This window comes from Paroedura picta, chromosome 10 (genome assembly GCF_049243985.1).
Source record: "Paroedura picta isolate Pp20150507F chromosome 10, Ppicta_v3.0, whole genome shotgun sequence".
Lineage (NCBI taxonomy): Eukaryota > Metazoa > Chordata > Lepidosauria > Squamata > Gekkonidae > Paroedura > Paroedura picta.
In genome coordinates, this window is record NC_135378.1 from 77,946,316 (window position 1) to 77,958,639 (window position 12,324).

The 12,324-nt window shown below is 44.3% G+C and overlaps 1 protein-coding gene across 5 annotated transcripts in view; it reads right to left on the reverse strand.

Annotated features, from left to right (window-relative positions):
• The window catches only part of ARHGAP24 (Rho GTPase activating protein 24), a 361,634-nt gene that overhangs the window by 137,681 nt on the left and 211,629 nt on the right, over positions 1-12,324 (reverse strand). The gene's annotated exons all lie outside the window — the stretch shown is intronic.

Sequence of the window (12,324 nt, forward strand, 5' to 3'; positions counted from 1 at the left end):
TCTCCAGACACTCAGAGATATATTTGTGGATATTTATTTATGCATTTATTTTCGCATTTCTATACTGTTGCTCTCTAAAACGTCTTATGGTGGTTCACAACAGTAAGTAAAATACAATAAAGGTAAAGGTATCCCCTGTGCAAGCACTGGGTCATGTCTAACCCTTGGGGTGACGCCCTCTAGCATTTTCATGGCAGACTCAATATGGGGTGGTTTGCCAGTGCCTTCCCCAGTCATTACCGTTTACCCCCCAGCAAGCTGGGTACTCATTTTACCAACCTTGGAAGGATGGAAGGCTGAGTCAACCTTGAGCCGGCTGCTGGGATTGAACTCCCAGCCTCATGGTCAGAGCTTCAGACAGCATGTTGGCTGCCTTACCACCCTGTGCCAAAAGAGGCTTGTTACCATACAATTGTTGTTGTTATGTGCAAAGTCGTGTCCGACCCATCGCGACCCCATGGACAATGATCCTCCAGGCCTTCCTGTCCTCTACCATTCTCCGGAGTCCATTTAAGTTTGCACCTACTGCTTCAGTGACTCCATCCAGCCACCTCATTCTCTGTCGTCCCCTTCTTCTTTTGCCCTAGATAGCTCCCAGCATTAGGCTCTTCTCCAGGGAGTCCTTCCTTCTCATGAGGTGGCCAAAGTATTTGAGTTTCATCTTCAGGATCTGGCCTTCTAAAGAGCAGTCAGGGTTGATCTCCTCTAGGACTGACCGGTTTGTTCGCCTTGCAGTCCAAGGGACTTGCAAGAGTCTTCTCCATCACCAGAGTTCAAAAGCCTCAATTCTTTGACGCTCGGCCTTCCTTATGGTCCAACTTTCGCAGCCATACATTGCAACTGGGAATACCATAGCCTTGACTAAACGCACTTTTGTTGGCAGGGTGATGTCTCTGCTTTTTAGGATGCTGTCTAGATTTGACATAGCTTTCCTCCCCAGGAGCAAGCGTCTTTTAATTTCTTTGCTGCAGTCCCCATCTGCAGTGATCTTGGAGTCCAGGAAAATAAAATCTGTCACTATCTCCATTTCTTCCCCATCTATTTGCCAGGAATTGAGAGGGCCGGATGCCATGATCTTTGTTTTCTTGATGTTGAGTTTCAAGCCAACTTTTGCACTCTCCTCCTTCACCCGCATCAACAGGCTCTTTAGTTCCTCTTCACTTTCTACCATACAATAAACCCCCCTAAAAATACTCCTACATGACATTGACCAGATATAATTGCCAGTGTTCCTTTCCCTCTATCCGTATCTACTTTTGGAAATACATAACGTTCGTCAGACATGGTCCACATGCCCATGTGAATGCAGACGCCCACCAATTTGTTGGGCATTTTCAGTACAAGACAGAGAAAACAAGCTATGCAGAGAAACAAATCCTTAATGAAATATCAGAAGAGCTCCCCCAAGCTCAGAGCAACAAGAGACTGGTCCTGTCCTTGCTTTGTGTCAACAGAATGAATATGGCATGAACATTGCGGTCCTCCTGGCATTCCATCTCTGTTGATCTTCGACAGATAGATGAAGATGGTTGCTCAGTGCTCTCCAGAGATGACCTCATGCCTAGCCTTGCTGTCAGAGAGCTCAGACAAAAGCTTCACTTCATAAAAGCTGCACCCAGTTCCAATCAATAAGGCTTGTGTGCAGAGGTCCTTCAAGGCTGAGCCATAGCAGCCCTCATTCTAAATCTAACAGCGCATGCTTCGAATGGGAGCTGGCAACATGCAGGAGATGGACGGTGGGGTGTGGGGCGTGGGGCCGATGCACTGGCTTCAGCATTGACATTCCTTGAACTGGGGCACAAGGGTGCCCATGTGAGCACACGCCGCTTCCTCACTGCATTTAGAAGGTGGGAAGACCCCTGAATGCAGTTCACAGGCTGTTTGCTATTCAAAGGGAAGAATAATGTTAACCAACAGCCATAGTTTGAGGATCTGTTCATGTGATGAACTGATGTGGGTCATGTTGTCCTCATGATTAAACCAGGCTTGGCATTCTGGTCTGGGGGATGATTGTCACATTGGGTGTGCAGGGCCCGGGGCTTAATTCCCATGCGAGCCCACATGCTGGGTGGGAAGAGGAGGCCCTGACTTCAAAGAGGACATGTTTAATAAGCAAAGCCCCCCACTCCAGAACGGATGATCTCACGTCTCGCTACCAGAGTCCTGTGGTTGGGCTTTGTGGCATCCCAGGGACCGGATGACTATCCCTCGTTCTGTTTCAGTAGGATTATTTGAAAATGACCCTTTCTCCTCTGTTATTTAATAGGACGGCATCGGGGTTTAATTCAAGGCAACGCCTTAGCTTTCGAACACAGCTTACAATGGTATATTGTTTCTATATTGTTTCTAGAGATGTTTCTAAAAAACTATTCCATGGGCGTTATGGGGATCTGATGCCCCCACCCCTGTTACTCAGAATTGGAGGAGAACCAGGGAGGGGGAATGGGGTGGGATGGCCAAGTCTCATCAGCTCTCAGAAGCACAGCAGGCTCGGTGCTTGGATGGGAGGACCACCAAGGAAATCTTTGCTGGGGAAGGCAAGAGCAAGCCACCTCTGCTTAGACCCTTGCTTTGAAAACCCCATGGAGGTTGCCATAGGTCAAGCCCAGGGACCCACATTTCTCTACCCATGTTCTGACCTGTGCCCTCCTTTTTGAGGGCACAGGTTATAGAGCGGACCTTTCCCCCCAATGACGGTGTTGCACCACTCCTGGTCCAGCTGTGTTTACATCTGGCCAAGCCAGCTTAACTATCCCATTACTGCTCTGAAATCTCCCAGCCTCACCCCTTGGTTTCTGTTCGTCACCATTAACATGCACGTGATTCCCCAGCGCTGCAGGATGCTGAGATTCTGAATATTAGAAAAGACTGATGACACACACACAAACTGTCTTATAGATCAGGGGTAGTCAACCTGTGGTCTTCCAGATGTCCATGGACTACAATTCCCTGGGAATTGTAGTCCATGGACATCTGGAGGACCACAGGTTGACTACCCCTGTTATAGGTAGACCTTTTAGTCTAGCTAGAACCGTATTGTCTACTTAAACCAGCAGGAGCTCTCCAGAGTCTCAAGCAGAGGTCTTTCATGTCACCTCCTACTTGATCTTTTCAACTGGAGATGCCAAGGACTGGAACTGGGAGCTTCTGCAAACCAGGCAGATCCTCAACCCCTGAGCCCCAGCTATCGATATTATTCTATATCGAATGATCGGGCATCCTTTCTAAAAAGCAAAGGGGAAACTGGTAGAACTGTGTCCGCATACAGTGGGAAAACACAGTTTAAATCAATTCCAGGTAGTTTATTTTTCCAGTACGCACCCAATGGCCCATTTAGCTATCCACGCAGAAAAACCTTGGGGGAAAGGTAAACAGTCAGCATGAGATTTAGAGGCACTTAACTCCGACAAGGCTAGTTGACACAATCTGCGGCATAGCCCCTAAATGTCATCGGCGGCATGTTAACGCCATCCCTTACACACCTGAACGGGAGCTTTTGACATACGGCTCCACTTCCTCCATTGGGAAAGGAAAAACGAAAACCAGGAGTCATAAATTCAGAGAAACCCTCACTGCTTTGGCCACAAGCTTGGCCTTATGGAAAACTGGAAGGGGATCCTGGTCAAAAAGGGGAAGATTTCCTAAAGAGGAAGTCCCGGTTTAATAGTAATTTTGCGATTCGTTTTAAATTTATACACCTCGTCTCCTAATTATGGGATATCTCTTTAATATAGCAGAGCTTTGTCCAGTCGTAGAAGCATGCTACTGAGGGCGGTAAATAAATTTATTGCAAAAAAAAAGGTCAGCTTGCATTTCTTCAAAGAGATCCAGTTCATCTCCGAAGGTCGAATGGAAAGAGAACTTTCCCTATCACAAATGGCCACCTTGTCTGGCATCATGTGTGTGGGAGTTAAGGATGCCAACCTCCAGGTGTTATAGCTCATCTCCAGACTATAGAGGCTGCTAAAGGAACGCTATTATTGAAGTTTCAATTGCAGTGGGGCTTCCCCTCATCTCAATGGTAAAGGCCACAGAAACTAGAATCTTAGAACGGAGGCCATTTTTTCTTCCGCTCCTTGATTTCTGTCAGTAGGCAATTGGAGCTTGGAGCAGGCAAATTCCCTGCCAGGCTCATAGGTAAGGGTAAAGGTATCCCCTGTGCAAGCACCGGGTCATGTCTGACCCTTGGGGTGACGCCCTCCAGCGTTTTCATGGCAGACTCAATATGGGGTGGTTTGCCAGTGCCTTCCCCAGTCATTACCGTTTATCCCCCAGCAAGCTGGGTACTCATTTTACTGACCTCGGAAGGATGGAAGGCTGAGTCAACCTTGAGCCGGCTGCTGGGATCGAACTCCCAGCCTCATGGGCAGAGCTTCAGATTGCATGTCTTCTGCCTTACCACTCTGCGTCACAAGAGGCTCTGCAATACATATTACCATGTGTCCAACACATGCCTGCCAGAGTTGGGTGACAGTACACACAGCACGAGCTCCTCTGTTATTTTACAACTTCAGCCATTACTAATGTCATTCCAGCAGCATCATGTCCCCAACAGAATTAGGCTTATGTTTCCAGGTACAGCGATGTCACAGGACTTTGAAATAAACGGGTTGGAGACGGGAGATCTCCCCACCCCGACACGCTCAGCTGCCTTACAAATCATCAAACATCATTTCTCTCCATCTCGGAATGTAAAACGAGATTTTCCAAATGCACCTGCCAAGCAGGCCCGTGATTTGTAGCTAAACAAAAGGAGGTTGTCTCTTCAGCATTCAGAACAAATACTTTTTTCTTTCAGTACAAGCGTCTTTCCCACCGCTGCTGCTTTTATATTACCTGCTTCTGACACGGGGCAAAATGCGTTTGCACCAGCGATGCAAAAAAGACTGCTTCTCCCGTAACTTTTCAGCGTTGCCCCGATAAGTCATCTTGGTATTCGAGGAGCTACTTTCATGGGGTGATGAATATTTGGAGAACTCAGTGGGGAAAGCCATTTCTCCTCACCCTTTCCCTCTGCGAAACTAAATATGAATGAGAATTTTCGCTTATTCAGCACGTTGTGATAAGTGAGCTGAGCTGTACGCTTGATATACAGAAAGTCAGGGGCCCACAGCCGTGTTCTGAACTAATTATGCCTGGAAAAGTTTGTTCTAATAAGTGCCAGTGCAATGCTAGGAATGCCTCATAGGCTTTGTGTCCCTTAGGAAATATTGGGGGGGAATACAGTCAGAATCCCCTTCATTAGGATACCAGCCCATCAAATTTTCTGCAGAAGCAGATGCTGTTTTAAGGAGCTGCATCAGCACGTTTGGCAAAGATACTCCCAATTGATTTCGCATTAAAATTACCAATTGATTTCCCTCTCGGCCTTCCGGGAGATTGGACCTGTCCATGCAATTAAAACATGTAAAGATTTCCTCTGAATCTGTTAAAGGTGTTTATTTGCAGACCTGCACCTCACTCATAAACAGCCGGGCCTAATCCTGTGGAAGATTGATAAAATGCCTTGTATTAATGTACCACATGTATAAGATCAATGTATGAGATATTTTAGACATGGCAATCTGGTGTTTAGGGGGGAGGGTGCGGACAACAGCTTCAAAATTTAAATTGACAGAATCGATCCATTCTCCTAGAGTTCTGCTTGATAAAGAAAGTCAATGGGACTAATTTAGAAAGAGGTGATAATAAAGATCATTTGTTTTTAATTCTTAGGCCGGAGAGGGAGAGGGAGTTGTTATTTCATTAGAACTACCAGTATGTATAACTAGAGATAGACTAATCTTGACCATTCTATGTGTGTGTTGCACATACCCTTCACATATTTAACTGAGGCTTGTGAAAGGCTACTCTGTAAGCAGGGTAAGTCCAAGCTATTTTAATGTTCCAACTGGGTACATCACATGATTCAGCAGGTATGTTGCAGAATTCCTTGCAATATTGCAAAAATGGTAGGGTGGAGAGTGCTGTCAAATCTCAGCTGACCTATGGTGACCCCATAAGATTACCAGGCAAGAGATGAACAGACATGGATTGCCAATTGCCTGTCTTTGCATAGCAAACCTGGATTTCATTGGTGGTCTCCAATCAGGGTCAACTATGCTTAGAACCAGATTGGTGTACTAGTTAGGAGTGCCAACTTCTAATCTGGTGAGCCAGGCTTGATTCCCCTTCCTCCTGAACATGTAGCCAGCTGGGCGACCTTTGAGACTCCTTCAGGTAGAGAAAAGCAGCATATAAAGCCTGATTACTTCCCAGCCTATTGAAGCCAAGACTTGGGGAAAGCTGCCTTGCTGGATCAACTGATCCACTAGGCATAAATCTGTGTCCCTGGTCAAAGGACCAACTTCTCAAATGACCAACTCTGCATACGTTGTTGTTGAATTCTTTGGTGCATTCCGATAAAAATTTTCCGACTTGCAATGGTGAACTGGAGAGATGTTTCTTGCGAATGATAAAGATCACTATTCTTCTAATAAGGACGCTGTTTCCTAACTAAAGCACAGCTCCTTCAGTTAATGATTTTTCAATAAATACTACACATATATTTTCAAATTCTTAGCCTTGATCTAACAGGATGGAAAATGCTCCTTAAAAATAAAGACAACTCTAATTCTTTAAAAGCCAACTTGTTATCTAGACTGGGACATTTTATGAGTATTTCACCTGTGGAAATTCTTCCTCTTTACATAAAAATATTGTTAATAATAGGATGTTTTTAAGGACATTAATGAACAGAGCTGCCATACTTTGGAAGCAACGACATGTGACATACACACGGACACAGAAAAATAAGAACTAAGACGCTGTTCCCATGGCCAACTTCTCAGATATTTATCAAACACGTTGTCTCTGGCTCCTGTTGATGTTCCAGATCTGAAGACACTACCACATGAGGAGACCTGGGCCTATTCTGCACACAATAGATAATGCACTTTCAATGCACTTTAGAAGTAGATTTTCCTGTTCTGCACAGGAAAATCCAGCTGCCAAAGCACATTGAAAGTGCATTATCCTATGTGTGCAGAATGGGCCCTGGCTGCCCCCACTTGAAGATTACAGGGTAAAACATAGGATTTTAGATGTTAGTGGACCTCCGAGAGCATAGAGCTCTTTGCTCCCTTCTGCATGACATTGGGGGAAACTATGACTACAATTTGAACAATTTTAACAAAAGATTGCCATGTTTCACTTTTTTTTTTTTAATCCTGGCACTTGAGGTAAACCCCCCAAAGAACACACAGATTATCTTCACCACCAAGAATCGAAACCCTATTGATAGGAAAATGATTGATACAGGTCTGTGAAGGCAGATGAGCCTATAACGTAACATTACAGGAATCACAGGGTCCCAGCAATAATCCATAAAAGTTCACCAATGAGATTATGATATCAGTGTTCCATCAACCCTGAAGCCCTGATAAAACTGCATACATTTTGTTTCCTCTGGCATTTATTCTGAAATTCAGTTATCTCAGTCTTGGAGAGGATTCCAGAATGTCTCCACCACCTTACTAAAATATCACTCGTCGGATGGCTCGGTTTATGCAAAACCTTTTCACTTCCCAGTCTGAAAAGCAGAAATAACACGGCAACAGATGTTCGTGAACTTGTCAAAAGCAGCAGTAGGAAAAGAGCCTTCTCAAAGGACCAGCTCTGCTTACATTCTTGTTGAATTCCTTGGTATAATCAGATAAATATTTTTTCCCCTTGCAACAGTGAATAGGAGAGAGGTCTCTCAGCTAATGATAAAGATCGCTATTCTTTTAATAGGGATGTTGTTTCCTAACTAAAAGACAGCTCTTTCAGTTAACGATTTTTCCAGAAATACCAGGCATATATTATCAAATGTTTATCCTTGATCTAACAGGATGGAAGATGCTCCATGAAAATAAACACAATAATTCTTTAAAAGCCAACTAATTATTCTAGACTGGCGCATATCTGAGTATTTTATCTCTGGAAATTCTTCCCCTTTCCATTAAAAAATACTGTTAGCAATCGGATGTTTTGGAGGACATTAGTCCACAGGGTAATCATAAATTGGAAGCGACTTTACAGCACTTAGCATACACGTGGACATGTACAGATAAGAGCTAGTTTAGACATTATGTGCAACGTAAGAATTGTTATTCCCATGGCCAACTTCTCAGATAGGTCTGCTGCATAGTTTAGCTTAACCCAATCGGGAGATGGAGTCTCTACCTCGGTTGACAGTATGGGTGAAGACGCTTATCCCACAATGGCTCCAATGCGCATAGTTGAGTTGTGTATCAATATTCATGCCTAAAATAATGTCTAATAATAGTTTAATAATAGTAATAGTAATAGTAATAGTAATAGTAATAGTAATAGTAATAGTAATAATAATAAATCAAATAAATAAATAAATAATAAGAGTTGGTTCTTAGATGCTGCTTTTCTCTACCTGAAGGAGTCTCAAAGCGGCTTCCATTCGCCTTCCCTTTCCTGTCCCCACAACAGACACCCTGTGAGGTGGGTGAGCCTGCGAGAGCCCTGATAATACTGAAGAAGAAGAGTTGGTTCTTATATGCCGCTTTTCCCTACCCGAAGGAGGCTCAAAGCGGCTTACAGTCGCCTTCCCATTCTTCTCCCCACAACAGACACCCTGTGGGGTGGGTGACGCTGAGAGAGCCCTGATATCACTGCTCGGTCAGAACAGTTTTATCAGTGCCTTGGCGAGCCCAAGGTCACCCAGCTGGCTGCATGTGGGGGCACGCAGAATTGAACCCGGCTTGCCAGATTAGAAGTCCGCACTCCTAACCACTACACCAAGCTGGCTGTCTAAATATGTAGTAGGTTCTGTTTCAGTGTCAGCCTCACAATAACTCCCCTTCAGTGGCCTTCTTGTCATGTGCCACGTTTTGGCCCATGTCAATTGTTTTAGTCATCCCCCCCCCCCAGGCTGGAATTGTACTTCTCGTCAGTGCCCCTCCCTGCCCTGTGTGCTTGGTTTGCCTATAGTTCTCTGAAGTGTAGAGTGCTGGGCCTGTTATGTTAATGCCTTATCAGTTTGTAAGCATTGCCATGCTGTGGCCTGACACCTGGTTGTGACTGAGATGACCTGTCTCCTCTTTTCACACTCCTCTGGATCAAATGGGTCTACTCTGGGAACCAGAAATTCCTAAAGTATGGTGATTGGGAAGGGGGGGGGGTGCTGGGGACAAGGTTATAATTGTTCTACTATCCCAAGACAAACTTGTCTACAACAAATCTTTTGCCTGAACATGTTCCCCTTTCGTTGCTGCCTGCTTTTCTTCAATAAAGGCTAACTTCAGTTTTATTAAAACCAGAGTCCAGTGGCACCTTTAAGACCAACAAAGATTTATTCAAGGCGTGAGCTTTCGAGTGCAAGCACTCTTCCGCAGACTATGAACATCATGGCAGTGAACTGTGTCACAACATCCAAATACAGCCATGTGATAATTCTTTGCTAAAACAGCCCATCAGTCCCCTCAAATTCAATTGTGGTTCTGACATATTCCCACGGTCATGATGGTCAGTTCATATTCTGAGGAAGAGTGCTTGCACTTGAAAGCTCACGCCTTGAATAAATCTTTGTTGGTCTTAAAGATGCCACTGGACTCTGATTTTGTTGTGCTGCTTCAGACCAACATGGCTACCCACTTGAATCTTTCAGTTTTATTCTGTTGTTTGGGACTACTGTTTGTTAGCTCTGTGGTAACTGTGGTCTACATGCTTAGGGTCATGACACTTCTGATCAAGGCTGTAACCTAGCGATCCCCAACCTGTGGGCTGCGGACCACATGTGGTCCGTCGACTAATTGGAGGTGAGCCTTCTCTCCCCCCCCCCCCCCCGGCCCTTTACAACACACTTCGGGTGTCATTGTCTCCCATCACTCTCGTTGCAGAGAAACAAGCTCAGGGTTCCCATTGATTTGTCATTGTCTGACCCTTGGGGTGACGCCCTCCAGCGTTTTCATGGCAGACTCAATACAGGGTGGTTTGCCAGTGCCTTCCCCAGTCATTACCGCAAGCTGGGTACTCATTTTACCAACCTCGGAAGGACGGAAGGCTGAGTCAACCTTGAGCCGGCTGCTGGGATTGAACTCCCAGCTTCATGGGCAGAGCTTTCAGACTGCTGCTTTACCACTCTGCGCCACAGGAGGCTCAACCACTAAAAAGTAGAGAGTCAAAATAATGGTCATGAGACGTGAAATATCTCCTCGCTGCCTTTTAAAAGAGAGAGAGAATGGTCCCAGGGCACCATTTTCTGTCATGCTGTTGAAGCTAAGCTGGTATGGGTCTGATCAGGGCTCAAGTGAAAGGCCAAAGGGAGATGCAAGGAAGTCGCCTTCAGGTTTCAACAAAATGGTGGAATATAAGTATTACAAAAATGTTTTCCAAGGGACATGTTTTCCCATGGACATGCTTGGCCGGCCCGTTCTTTTCCTGCTGCTCCTGATTTAAGATTGCTGAGGTAACCACGGTAAATTATTAACATGGGGAAGAAACGTTTGATGTTTTTAGTTGTTCTGTTTATTAGCGAGACAGGAAATAAAGCAGCAATGCTCAGCCCTCCTTCCTTGCACGGCGAACCAGCATTTAAAATAATTATGTGTTGATTTGCAAAGCATCTTCATCTTCATACCTGTTAATCTTCATTGCCTCCATATGTGAATTCTTTTCAATAAGTGCTCTTAACCAATCAGAAATATTTTTCATATAAATCCATCTTATTCAGGAGATTTCCGCCTTGGAAACTTTTAAAATTAAGCTTTATGAATGCCATCCATTTTGCCATTCATTATTTAGGGATGATTTTCTGTCAGGTAACGTTGCAACAAGAGAATCTGCTTGCATTCCTATAAAAATGCCTGCTGATTTTATTTCCATAGGTATGGGGCATTCTTCAGTTCTAAAGCTTAGAGAAAGAACAGCCTTGAAGAAAGGTGCTCAAGTATTCCTTCGAAATTGCTGACCGCAGAAATATCCTGTGCATGGTTGCCAAACAATCCGCATAAAGCATGGGATGCTGAACCAAACCATAGTATAAATCTTTAAAATATTCTTTACAGTTATATATTTTTCTGTATTTGGCACAAGGGAGGGGGGGACGCTGCAAAGAAAGATGAATGGAGATGTCAATCAATAAAGTATGCGCCCTGCCGTCTGTTCCAACTAATATTTCTATTAGCTGGGTGAATTAGTTTGAAATAGTGTTCCCTATTCATCAGTGAAATAATATCAAGATTACTGGCTTGGATCCAAGTCGAGTTCGTTTCATATATGAATTCTTGCTATTTCTTCCAATTTAATCACCAAAGTGAAGAGATGCAGAGCCAGAGGATTGCTCTTTTCAGCTACTGTGTTTTTAAAATTGCCTTTATGTTTTTAATCACGAAACTTCTCTCGCTGACTGATGGCTGCACATTAGATTTCTTTAGCTAAGCTAGACAACATAATTAAGGAATAATTGAAGCTGATATATATGAAAATCACCAAGTTGTTTCGCATGTTCTTTGACTAAAAACTTGTTTCATTTGCTAGACTGTGATAATCCCGTCATCCATTTTTTCCCTCTGTTCTGGTTGCCAGCTCTGAAGATTCTAGGGTGGACCCGGAGGGTGAGGTTTCGGGACGGGAGGGACTTCAAAGGGGTCTAAATTCAATGGAGTTCACCTTCCCAAGCAGCCATTTTCTTCAGACGATGATCTCTGTCACCTGGAAATCTCTGACCAGCACTTTGAGGTGGCAACCATACGGTTCTATTAATTTTTTAAGAAAGGAAACTTCTTTTATTCTTGTATTTCCTAAATATATTCATTTTATTCATTTGATTTATATACCACCTCTCAATGCGATGTCTCGGGGTGCTGCCTTCCTCTCGCCAATTTACAATACGATGCTCATCCATACCTGCACAGGTGTGCAACTAGAAAAGAAAGTATAAATTTGATCCGCCTTCCTTGTTCCTGTTATCTTTTTCAAATGTGCTGCAAGTTGAGGGTCCATATTTCATTTGAACAAGTATTTGGGTTTTTATAACATGTAAGGGGATCCGTTTCTACCATAGAATCATAGTATCATAGAGTTGGAAGGGACCTCCTGGGTCTTCTAGTCCAACCCCCTGTACTATGCAGGACACCCACAACGCTATCACTCATCCACTGTCACCTGCCACCCCCTTGAACCTTCACAGAATCAGCCTCTCTGTCAGATGGCTCTCCAGCCTCTGTTTAAAAATTTCCAAAGATGGAGAACCCACCACCTCCTGAGAAAGCCTGTTCCACCGAGAAACCGTCCTAACTGTCAGGAACCATGAAATTACAACGGCTAACA